This window comes from Leguminivora glycinivorella, chromosome 4 (genome assembly GCF_023078275.1).
Source record: "Leguminivora glycinivorella isolate SPB_JAAS2020 chromosome 4, LegGlyc_1.1, whole genome shotgun sequence".
Taxonomy (NCBI): domain Eukaryota; kingdom Metazoa; phylum Arthropoda; class Insecta; order Lepidoptera; family Tortricidae; genus Leguminivora; species Leguminivora glycinivorella.
This window is the reverse complement of record NC_062974.1, coordinates 18,036,705-18,050,044: the sequence shown is the minus strand read 5'-3', so window position 1 is coordinate 18,050,044 and position 13,340 is coordinate 18,036,705.

The window sequence follows — 13,340 nt, the reverse complement described above, 5'->3', positions numbered from 1 at the left end:
GGCAAAAGCTAGTATAACATAAACCCAGCCACCTAACTATATTTATCTAGTTGTATCGAATGTAAAATTACAACGTTATCTTTTCTACAACAATATACCTACTAATTTTATTGTAGATTAATTGGCAATAGATATGTTACAATCGACAAATTTTAAATGATTTTGATTGGAATCATTTATTTGAGTAGGTATTCAAAATTAAGATGTACGATCTCGCAAACAGCCTCAAACTCCCTTGCTTATGTACCTACGTTCCATAAAAATTAACATAATAAAAAATTTACCTGCGTTCAAAATAAAGTCTGAGGATGGATCCCTTAATCGTAAATATCGCGGTTGTTGTATACCTACCTACCTACATAAATGAGCAGTTCTCAAAAATCGTTTTTCAATTCCACACTCGGCGTTAAAATACTTAAAATACAACTTTGCCCCCCTGTATAACAAATAACTATTAATTTACTTTGTATGTACAATATTGTTTATTTTCACAGTACCTTCATAACTTTACTTATATTCTGAAAACGTTTTAATATCGTTGATATCTGAGCCTATCAAAAGAGTTCGTTTACTCGTAGAACTACAGTCGCTACTCCGGTTATGGGACTGAAATGAAAGTAATTACCGTCTGACTCATTCTCATTTTTCGTTGGCCTTCTTGAACCACGCTCCGAGCTCGTGCTCCGATTTTAACAGAGTGCGACGACCTGTCGCAAATAAAGAGCGACTCATGAAGTTTTTTCATTCGCCTACTTTGATTCAATGTACGCTGTAGGTATTCACTTAATCTACACAGCAGGAATAAATAAGAAATCTTTATCTAAATGTGCCTATAGTTTTTATAACTGAGAATAAGGAGGTTTGCTTTTGGCTGCGTTTGCTATAACAATAATAATTACAAAGTTGTAGTTCTACGTGTCAAGGACTCTTTTCTTGACTTTATGTGAAGTGTGACGCTTTATGTGAAGTGTTACATGGATCTTGTCAGAAATCATCACTGTCCTCAGGTGATTATTGATTAGTAAGCAAGTGATTGGCAGTTCAAACTAGTTCAAAGATGAATATTAGACGCTGAAGAGGCATAACCTTTCAGTACGTTCATAGTTTTTTTTTGTTTGTTGCTATGGTTAACACAGTTGAATAATAGGTTTGCAAATGTTAAGCAAAATTATCTGGTGAATGAAAACATGGAATAAACATGTTTATTATACCTAAATACATAGCCCCGACAGGGCAGCGGCCCCAATATAAGATTATGAAGCCGTATCAAATACTATGTAAACTCTACGAGTTAATACGTGCAGCTCGGTGCCAAAGTTGGCAACATGCACACTAGCGCTCCTAGCGGCATGAATTGATCAAAATAGTTTAGTTTCATACAGCATAAAATTAAAAAAAATTACAAATTCTTATTTTTTTGTTTTATTCCGTCTAAAAATGTTAAAGTAAATCAAGTAATAGCATTTTCCATTTTAATTTACTCAAATAAAAGTCTGAACAACTATTTTGATCAACTCGAACCGCTAGATGGCGCTAGTAAAATTGTTGCCGCTCAATTGTATGGGAAACGTCAGAAGCTGCACGTATTAACTCTAGAGTTTATATAGTATTTGGCCGTATGTTGTAATTTTGCACTTTTTACAGGCACGGCAAGGTAATGCCGATGACAGACCCCATGCATTACGTAACTATGCATACAAATATGTTAGTGTATTTTATGTCAGTTTTTTTATTACCTGAAAATATATTTGACTGCTTGCTTATTTTGTTGAATTCTGCTATTTATCACTAAATATACATTCCGCTAGAAATACATTATTGTTAATTTTAAATACTTGTGATCTAACATTGAGAATAAATATTATATTACTGTAATTTTTATATGGCTTGTATACAGGAAAGAGTTAATTTGTTTTGAATAGAACGTCATTTATGTTGTCTAATAAAGCTAGGTAACTTATATATCGTAGCAATAATCACAAATACCTACAGCCAAAGTCCAAACGCTAAACATCACCTAGTACCTATACCTACTGTCCGCAAAATAGCCTGGCAAACCATGAACAAAGAAATTTAAATAGGAATGTAATTTAAGGTCAGAGACATCTTTTTGCTCCTTCATGATAATATCTACTCTACTTTTCTCTATTGAAAAAATCATTATTTCAAATTCTCTCTGCAATTGAACCCGCATCCTCAAGTTATTTTTATACTAGTATCTTCTAGATTTACACATATCTGAACTAATTAAGTAAATTGTACATTTCATTTTCATTCCATTTCCCTATGCATTCAATTTAGAATATTTGTGGGTGTGGTAAGCAACGAAAACACAAGTGAAGTGTATTTCTTACTCTACAGTTACCGGCATAAATAAGTGATGATTTCTGTACCTTGTTATATGAACGTCTTATTTTTTTTTATCAATAAAATATTTATTTACAAAAAGATAGTTACAAATATTACAAATACGTATCAAGCATCAACAAAACAGGGAAATTTATCAAGTGGAGGAAGGATTGGGCAGGGCTGCGCCATCATTTAGGCCAAAGAAGTTTTTGAAACGTCTTATTTGAAATGTCATACGAAATGGTCAAACGATTAAGGCCCACTTGCACCAACCACTAAACTCAGGGTTACTGGGCTGTCATCTGTCAAATTCCATTATAAAATCCCCTCGGGTTAACCCTCCATTTTCGTTGGTGCAAGTGGCCCTAAAAGCGACAAGACAAGGTACAGAAATCATCACTTGTCTTATTTTTATGCCGGTGACTGTACCAATCTCCCAGATATTATTGAGTGTTATATGAGAAATCAAATAACTGATCTAAGGCCTACCTATAGGTACTTTACGCTCTGTGAACAGATGCAATGTACAAGTTAATATGTAATTATTTTGTTGTTGTTGATTTTAAGCATTTATATTGTGATGTTATTAAAACATTCCTATTTATGTTAACTAATGGCTTTGTGCTTAACAAATGTGTCTTAATCTATGTTTAATAACTGTAAGATTAATGTACACAATGTCGACCGATTTTAACAAAGAATTTACAAAGTGCCTTAATAAAGAAACTGTTGAAATGTTTTTTTTACTTACCCTTTATCTTACATATAAAAAAAGTTTCATTAGGTACTACTGACAAATAAAATACCATTTAACCCACTGCCAGGGGGCGCGGCCTAGAAAATACTTGTACGACAACTAAAAAATAAACATACTATTATACATAGTGTTGGTATGAACGTATGTGTTGCTACCTATTAGCGATTCTATTAAAGGCCTGAGAATGAAAAGTGCGTCCAAATCTCAAACGAATTGATGATGTTGATAAGTAAACATTTAATCAATATTAATGACTTATACTCCAAAACTCGCATTGCTGATGTTGGCAAAAAAACCTCCAGGCTTAAATGGAACTGGGCCGGCCACGTCTATCGCATGCATCCGGATAGGTGGGCTAACATAGCCACCAAGTGGATGCCGACGAAGAAGCGAGGGCCGGACAGGCCCAGGCAAAGATGGCGAAACGATCTTGACGCCTTTCTGAAGAACTGGCCGGAGGAAACAGAGAACAGGGAGTCATGGAGAGCCAGGGGAGAGGCCTTTGCCCAGCAGTGGGACACTCAAATAGGCTAACAAAAAAAAAATGACCTATTATTTTATAGTCGGCAAGTTTGTATGTACTCGTACACTTTATAAGAAAACATATTGTTGTTCGTACCGTTATCAAAATAATTCAACAACATAAGTAAGTATGTTTGTATGATACTCGCACACCCTTTTAAACGTAGCAAGTATGTTATTAAAATAAATATGATTTAAACACCGATAGATACATTGTATAAGTTAAATATGTAATCTACAGGAAAACCTACCTATAACATCCGTACACATTTCCATTGATGGAAAATTCTCGGGATGTGATAGGCTTATCGCAATACAATTTTTTATTGACAAATGCGCCGTAGTGTTTATTTAGGATTGCGATGTAAACTTCTAGAGCCATCAATGAGGTCGGCTCGGCTACAAATGATAGCTGACTGAATAACCCAAATAACATTCTGATTGAAAATGTTTATAATAATACCTGTATTGTGACGTTTTTCTTCATCTTGATCCTTACATTTTTCCCACCATTTTGTCATGAAAGCATTTTGACAACTCGTTCCAAGATTTGGCGTAGCACACAAGACAAGGTTTATGAAAGAGACTGATATCTGACCGTCCAACTCAAAGGACAAACTAAACCTTATTGTGATTAGTCCGATTTCTTCACGGTGTTTTTCGTCGCTGAAAAGGGGTAAATATCAAATAAAATTTCGTAGGTATATTAGTTCCGAAAAATTCATTACTGTGCCGTTGATTTCTGTACCAACATAAATAGTTTGAAGTTACATTGTATTTATTTTCAACAGTCCGCCGTCTAAATCAACCTAAAATGTTCGTGATAAAGTTTACTACATTGATTATTGATCTGACCTTACCGTTGACAACTAACTTCTGATAGCAAACAGTAAGGGCCACTTGCACCAACGAAAATGGAGGGTTAACCCACCATTTTATATGGAATTTGACAGATGACAGCCCACTAACCCTGAGTTCAGTGGTTGGTGCAAGTAGGCCTAAAGCCTCCGCCACACTAAAGCGTTTTGATAGCGTAGCGTCAGCGGAGCGCAATGATAGCGGTGTGCCGGCGGAACGCTGGCGTTCCGCTGACGCTCCGCTAACGCTCCGCCTACGCTCTCAAAACGCGCATGTGTGGCCGAACTTTAATAGAGGTACGAGTCCCCAGAGTTAGTGCATTTTCCGAAATTGCTCTTTCTTTGATTAACTGCAGAATGGCATAATTAGATAAGTTAGTCAAAACTTTTCTTATTTGAGTAGGTACAGTACATTAGTGTTGATTCAATTCATTTCACGTTGTTCACTCACGATCAGTGTTTGTTACCATGAGTTCAGAATACGTTACTCGATAGTGAGTACATCGCGGAAAATACATGTTATTTTGCTTGCAGTAAAAGTAATAGTTGGGGGCACTTTGTGTCTCTTTCTTTCTCCATAAGTTATAAGTTTTCCGACTTTCCCGTACCGTTTTAGCTATACATAGATATTGTATACATGTAGTTTTTTTTTTCTTCATTTTTCACAACGCCAATACGTAAACTATTTGTGTACTAAAGCGCAAATCACAATCCAAACGTCAAATATAATAACAAGATCTACAAGAAATAAGTAGGTACTATCAGCTGCAAAAGTGGATGGCGAATTTATCAATGAATTCATTCATAATTTATCCATGCACTTTTGCAGCTGATAGTACATATTGCCACAGGCGCTATTTTCAAAATAAACATTGGGGCAGTTCCACAGAACTGTAACATAAGAAACCACTTCATTGCATGTTTATTTATTTATGATTATGATGCAAATAAAGTGTTCATTTATCTCTAGATATCAGAACTTTTCCAGATATTCTTTAGTAGTTAATGGTTATAATACTGTTCGAAAGTGAATTTAGATTTTAATAGGTAATTACTTAAGTACCTAGCGTACCAGGAGCAAGCCAGTTTCGACCGGAACTGACGGAAATGGGTTATTTCTAGAAAAAGGCTCCTATTGGCAAATGTTTGAATATGGTTTACTGACGATTCGCCAAAAAACGTTTCCCAAAGTTTCACATCCCAAACTATTATTCCCAAATTATCATTTCCCAAATAAACGTTTGGCAAAACAACTTATCGCAAATTGACATTTAGCAAAACTTTTTTTGGCAAGTATTTGTTTCCCAAAATATTTACTTGGTCAAATCTTATTTTACCAAATATTATTTAGTCTAATGTATTGTTAGGCAAAATTTCCATTTCCCAATATATTGTAGTTAAATGGCGCACTAGAAATTTGTTTGTTGATTTTATACTTTGCGTCCAAGATGTATGTGAAATAATGCGTATGTCGTACTTTTTTGTCAAGGATGCAGATGCATTTGCAGATGTCAAGGATGACATTTTCACTTACATGTCCGGATACATTTTATTAAAAAGAAACCTGACGTTTTCAAGACCATTATGTTCTATTAATTTTTAATTACATTAATTACTCAGGTTTCAAACAAAAAAAATTAAATCTAAATCGGTTCATCAGTTCGGGAGCTACGATGCCACAGACAGACACACACACACACAGACAAGGAAGGACAAGGAAGTCATGATCATAGTTTATCACTTGTAAATAATACATACGGCACCAGATCAGTAACTGCAGGCAAGTACAATGTGCCAAGAGTATCTTAATCACTATGGTGATAGGTGTCTGACTAAACGTCTACCCTACATCTTAAACAGTCTGCCTGCAGATATCAGGTCGGAGGCCAATAGAAATATATTCAAAAGAAGACTATTTAAGTTCCTAATTGATACTTTGTAAGTGTTATTTTATTCTTAGTTATTAGCGAAGAGACTCTGATCCCACAGTCAAACTGTGTAAACCGTTTTGTGGGACACGTGTTACTGCATAAATGTACCTTTTTCTGATAATAAATAAATAATAATAAGACCCGAGAGTTTAAAAACGGAGAAACAAATAATAATAATAATAGACAGACAGACAGACACGTCAAACTTATAACACTCCTTCGTTTTTACGTCGGGAGTTAAAAATCTTTCCAATACGTACTCACCTATGTTCAGTTACTTATATGTGAAAGATGTAAGAGGCAACAGCGTGCAGCGGGCCGATTTTTGAGTCTCAGTGCGTTTTCACATTATCCGATCCGATATCGGATGTCGGACCGATATCCCATACATAACAGGTGCCATCTTGGATTTTTTCCATTGAAATCCTTCCGACATCCGATATCGGATCGGATAATGTGAAAACGGCCTCACGCGTTCGAATTCGGAAAATTGGCACTGAAAATAATAAGCAAGTCACCGTTTTCAACCGGTATTTTAGTGACAAAATCCCGTATGCGAGATTCAAAAATCGCCCTCCAGGAGCTCAACTTATGTAATGTTTAGTCTGGCTCTGTCGCGCCAAAATTTTGTGTTTCACTCGGCGGCAAAGTTTGTTTAACCTTCGTGCCTTGAAACCCTCGCAACGCTCAAGATTCCACTTTTTGAACCTTTCGCTTGCTCGGGCTTCAATATTGGCACGTGCGGTTAAACAACAACTTTGCCCCTTGTAAAACAAATAACTATTTCATCACACTTCCACAGTAAATATGCAATTGCATACAGCGGCGCGGGAATTACAGAAAAACCGTTCACCCAAGGGAGTTATGATATTTCCAGTAGCGTATTTAACTTTTTACATATTTTTCATATCGCAAGTGTTCTGAAAAACATTCCCGGGGCGTAATAATATTGCAAACGTAAGTCTTTAAATTTTAATTGAACTTACTCTAGCAATATTCAACTTTCGCCCCGCGTTGCACAATGTACAACATATATGATGAACCGAGCTCGCTGCGGACTCTTAAGCCAGCCGGCGAGACTCCAATCTATATTTTTCCATATTCAAGATCTGTATCACTTATTCAGTTGATAAAACATTAATCCCGTCATCATTACTAATCTTATTTTAGTCAAATCATACAGTATATGCACAAAGAAATCTAATCTAATCTAAGTACATACATAATATAAACAAAATCGTGAAAAAACGTGAGAGTCAGCTTGGCAGTAAAGTAGGTTGGGTTACGATGAATTGAATACGTAATTCAGTTATCTATAAAACTGCGATTCTAAGGCATTGGCCACAAGTTGCACATCTTACCACATTTTTTGTCTTCTACACAATACTTATTACATACGTATTCACATAAATTGTGCATAACATTTTAAATGAGTAGGTACCTAATGTCTATCCATATAATCCGTATTGGTGAAGTCATTGTTGAAATTATTTGTATAACGTACAACATAATAAAAACACCGTAAAACACATACACTAAAAACTTACAAATAAAAAATAATTTGAAGTGTTTTTTTATTATATCATATATTCAATTTCCCCACTTTCCCCACGAAAGATATGTCGACAACACATCATACAAAAATCGATCTTTGATATCAGATCGGATAGATAGAGATCTACTTATTGGAATTATTTTCTAGCTTTCCAGGTTATCTTGGCGGCAAGTTGTACTCAATGTGATACAATACAGACACTTTTGACACTGCATGATAATTCAGTATCATATCGGAAACAAATCTAATAATAACACTGCCCTTTTAAAATGTTTTCAGGTAAAATTAAGCCCCATCATGCTTTCAAATAAATGTAATAAAATGGATGACCTCACTAAAGCGGGCGGGTAATACAATAATTTGAGTTTTAAGAATCAATTGAGTCTCCACTTTATCAAGATAACTATCCTCTTCCTGGCCTCTTCTTAATATTGAGGCGTTTCTCTAGGTACTTCAATCGCTGAAGTCCCAGCGATTCGGTTCAACATTTTCAACAAGCCTGTCGCACCACCACGTGGGAGCTCCGCGCCACAATTTAAAGTAAAACTGTACACAGTACCTATTGCCAAAAACTATACATTGTTCTATTCCGATTTTTTTTCTGATTTTTTGAACTTGATGTAATATAAAATATTCAATTATTTTATTGTCCTTCTTTAATTTTTGTTGTCCTTCTTCAAAAAAAAAATATTATCACACAAGTACGAGTAACCCCTATAAAGCCTAGTGTCTCCTTTAGATTGAATGGCCAGATGTTTGTCGCTATCGTAAAAACAACTGCGTCAATTCTTGAATTTAGATTTCCAACAGACTACCAGATACCAACGTTCGCCGGAAGATATCGCGTTTGGATTTTTATTGTATAGGTATAGTTATCTGACTTGAACGCTCCCCCGTGCTACGTACGTGCTTGTTGGATACCTTTAGGCCTTGAGAAAGGACTCTTGAGAAAGGTTCTCGAAATTGAACCGAAACATGTCGAACGCTATATCGACTTAATACGTGAGTAACCCGCTTAAAATATTTTTAAATACCTTTAGGCCTCTTTATGATTCAACCCATATAAGCACTGGAAAAAAATCTCCGTATAATAATAATTCTAAGTAGGTGTATTTATAAATACATGTAACATAAGATAGCCATGTAATTTAATTAACCTTAGGCGTAATATACCTATCACGGGCATTAAAAATGATTAACACGCCCACCCATCCGTTTTACATAATAAATCTAAGTATTTTCAGCAGTGGGTGTGTACATTCAACGTCACTATTATTATATTTTTGCATCAGTGCTGATAAGCGTAGACGTTTATCACTACACTACATAGACAAGATCCACGCACACATGCTTATTTTATTTGCGTCGATGTGTTCAGCGATGAACGAATTGAGTATGAAGAATTCATAGGGACTATTATGTTATTAATCGACATTTAAGTATTCGATATAACTTACTTACTTACTTACTTGGCTGGCGCGATAACCCAAAATGAGTTTTGGCCTCCAACACAAGAGCATGCCATTTTGCTCGGTCTTGGGCGGAACCCGTTAAAAGGGACGATGGCAGTTGGAGGATCCGCAAAAATTCCGAAATTGAAAAACTGGTAGCCTAGCCAAGTATTCGATATTACTGTCCCTTAATTATGCGGCAAAAACACAATCGTATTAGGTACTTAATTTATCTCTCAATAAAATAGCGTAAACTTAAATCAGCCTGATTGGTCACATCTTAGGTTTATTATTTAAGTACATATTGCACGAAGTCTGGTTTCACCCTTTTATACCTAGCGCTTCAGAAAGATAGTGCAATAATGCAATTTCCATTTCAGTTTTTTTTTTTTAATAAATGTAACAATTGTTTCTAAATTGATATCCTGTTTGCTATATATGTAGGTATTTTGAGTTAGGTGCATGTTTCTTGCGCACATTTGAGCGTGTTAGCTTTAGGGATTGCAATCCGGTCCGGCGGATCCGGTAATCCGGTGCTTTTTTCATGCTACCGGATCCGGTGAAATTTGCCGGATCCGCTACCGGATCCGGTAATGTAATTTAATATGTTAGAATAGTGCAACAGGGGATTGCAATCCGGTCTGATTTCCGATCAAAAAATAATTTAATATGTACGTTTTTTGCACTACTAGGCCGTTTGGAAGTAAAATAATGTGCTCAAGTGACGCGTCAAACTTTCCGTCTTTGAATCTGTAGTGAAATTTGTGCAATTGTTTGCTTGGATGCAAAATGTGGAATAGTGGAGAGTGACAAAGGGCCATACGACAAAACTTTTCGTTAACATGTCACTGAGGTCGATCCGTCACGTTTTCTGGCCAAACACTATCCGAAATCAAGACCTATTGAGTATATGCCAGCAAACACCCATTAGTGAGGAAACCGCGACACAAAAAGTACATTGGTAGCACACAATTCCAAGAATTCCCTCTAACGAAATAACGCAACCATTTCTTTCGGCTGGAAATCGCCTGCCGCTGGAAGGAGTCCGTTGAGGTCCGTTGAGGATGAACTACGAGCAACCGGGTCGAGCTGGAGCGAGGCCAAGAGGGTAGCTGAAGATAGGAAGGCATGACGCGAGCTTGAGAAGACCCTTTGCACCTCTGTGGTGACGTAGGACTACAAGAACAACAACGTTTTCAGTATGATATAAGAAGTATGAGGGCACATTGCTACAAGAATCATAAAAAAACAATTCAAAGCTTAAATATGAACATTTTTAAAAGGTATCCAGTAAGATTGTGGTTTCAGCAATAGCAAATAATACTAAGGTCAATTACTCTTGATGACTTCAATTTAGCTACTGTAGTTTTTTTAGTTCTTCTTTGCGTGTGAGAAAAGTTAACTGTAAAATAACACAAAATAATAATATCTTTTTTTAAATAGTTATCTCATAAATGCATGTAGGTAATATTATAATGTCCGTTCTTAATTGTATCTTAAAAGCTCTATAGGTATTACTGTAAAACAATACAGTAAAAATAATTTTGTTATCCTATGAAAGTTTAAAAAGAACGACAGAATTTTATTTGCGACTGATTATTTTAGTAAAATTTACTCGTTACCTGTTAAAAATGTTGATTTCTAAGCTTTCCACTTTTGGTTTATTAATCGTGAAGCAAAATACCATCATATTTCTCATATTATGCTGAAAACATACAAAAAAAGTTACTATTTGGGTACTTTTAATCCTCAAGGCCGGATCCGGCCGGATTGGATATCAGACCGGATTGCAATCCCTAGTTAGCTTACCTCAAACAGAGCTAGAGCTGTGTAATATCTCCTTCCGCCTTCCGCTAATTATGCCACGACTTTTACCCTTTATATGTGCATGTAATTTATATAAATTCATATTTTTATAATCCATTGTCACCCTATTTAATAAATATCAGATTATTATTAATTTAGATCTCGGAGATTTACGTTACATTCATCCAAACCGGAGATAGACAAATTACTAATCCTTACTAATCAAGTGATAAAACTTTTCCGGTTTTGAAAATACACCCGACCGACGGTCACTACAATGTTCGGCAACACGTGTCTCATAATAAAGTAGCCTTTATTTAAATCAGCATAAAATATATTTCAAACTTTAGTCCAATCATTTAAGTTCCAAATTCTAATTTGTTCTTTTTTGCCTTGCTACGTTTTAATTATAAATGTGCTATGTTGCATACGGACTGTGAAATACATCACACTTGTAAAGCTGCCAGCGTGTGGGTACACGCTCCCACACGCGCGTGGTGGCTGTGAGTGTGCGCTTCACGCGGTGCCCTGCTGATCACTTGTCGACATTCCAACGTGCTTCGAACTGCCATCGAAACTCTACATAGCATTTTTTCATTTGACAGGCTTTTGTCCTTGAAATTATTTCCATTTATAAACATTGGTAATGTTACCACACCTGCATTACATGAGTAATGACAAAATTTCCATACCGATTCGTGTACATAAAAAGATTATTAAATAAGTATCTTGTTAGATTCAGTCACGTGCCATAAACTACATTCAGTTTGGCAAAATGATTGCGGGAAGTCCATTTAGCTCGAATCTTTTAAAGTGGGATGTGAAATTTAGTTTTGTGAGGATGGAGTTTTATAATATTCGTGTTTTATTTTTATTTTACAAAAATATGTTGAATATGAATTGCAAAAAATATCTACACTGCATTTTTTTTATTGTACTTCAAATGCCCCATCGAACGACGAGATCTTGCCGTGGTGACGTGACAAACTACTGCCCTAATAGATTTCCTGAAGGTTTTATAGTCTTAGTTTCAAGATGTAAATTTTCTATGATTTGGTAGATCTATATTCAGAATGCTGGTACATCTATATTCTACATTATAACATCGTCGTAAAAACGCTTTATATTATACAGATTATACTTTAAGTAAACAGCCTCAATTGCTGATGCAAAATAAATGAGGTTCAAACCCCGAAAGTTTTGTTCAACAAGCTGTAACCAACAGCAAATGGCCAATTAATACGGAAGGGATGGCACTTTGTTAATACGGAACTCGGTTCTAAAATTTATAAACCGTTTCCTGTATAACTACAGTATGTAAATTAACGAAAACCATTTACTGAAACCCGTATGTTCAGGGTCATACTGAGCAAACGTTTACTGTTGTAGGACCAACCCCGAAATCGACATTTTATTTCGCGCTTTGGGGGTTTGTCCCATGTGTAACTAAACCTCCGCTCACCTTACTTATTTACTTACTTACTTGACTAACCATTAGTATAACTAACCCCCCTTTAAAAATACCCCGTAAATTTGGCCTTGTGATCGTCTAGCGTGAATAAGTAGAACCCTTCGATGTGAACCGCGATAACTTAGATCCTTTAATGAGTATCAGCTGTATTTTTGACTAATGTTTAAAATTTTATTTATTTATATTTTAAAGAAGAATAAAGGTTATTGTAGCATAATAATATAGTGTTATAGAAGAGTATTTTATCAGATTTAGGCCTAGAATGTTATATGTGAGAAAATTAATGACGTGATGAAGAAATTTTAGAATAAAAGTTAGTGAGTGAAACATACATGAAATAAATATTAAAAAATATTTTGGTAATCATCGGCTACGCTCTATTTTGGATTCCGGTTTGGGGTGAGAACTTGCGATACCGTCTGGAATCCTTAGGCCCAATCAAACCACATTATCGGGCATCCTAAGCAAGTAAGCCTGAAGGGCTATCTATCTACAAACTAACCCCTTTTTTATTTTTGTTTTCTTTTTCCCTAGCTAAACCCCCCTTTTCCCCAATACTGCTAATAGACCATAACTTCTCGATCTTTCTAATGTTTTAACGAAACACCGAGCAGTCGCTAACTTTTATAAGCACTAAGTAA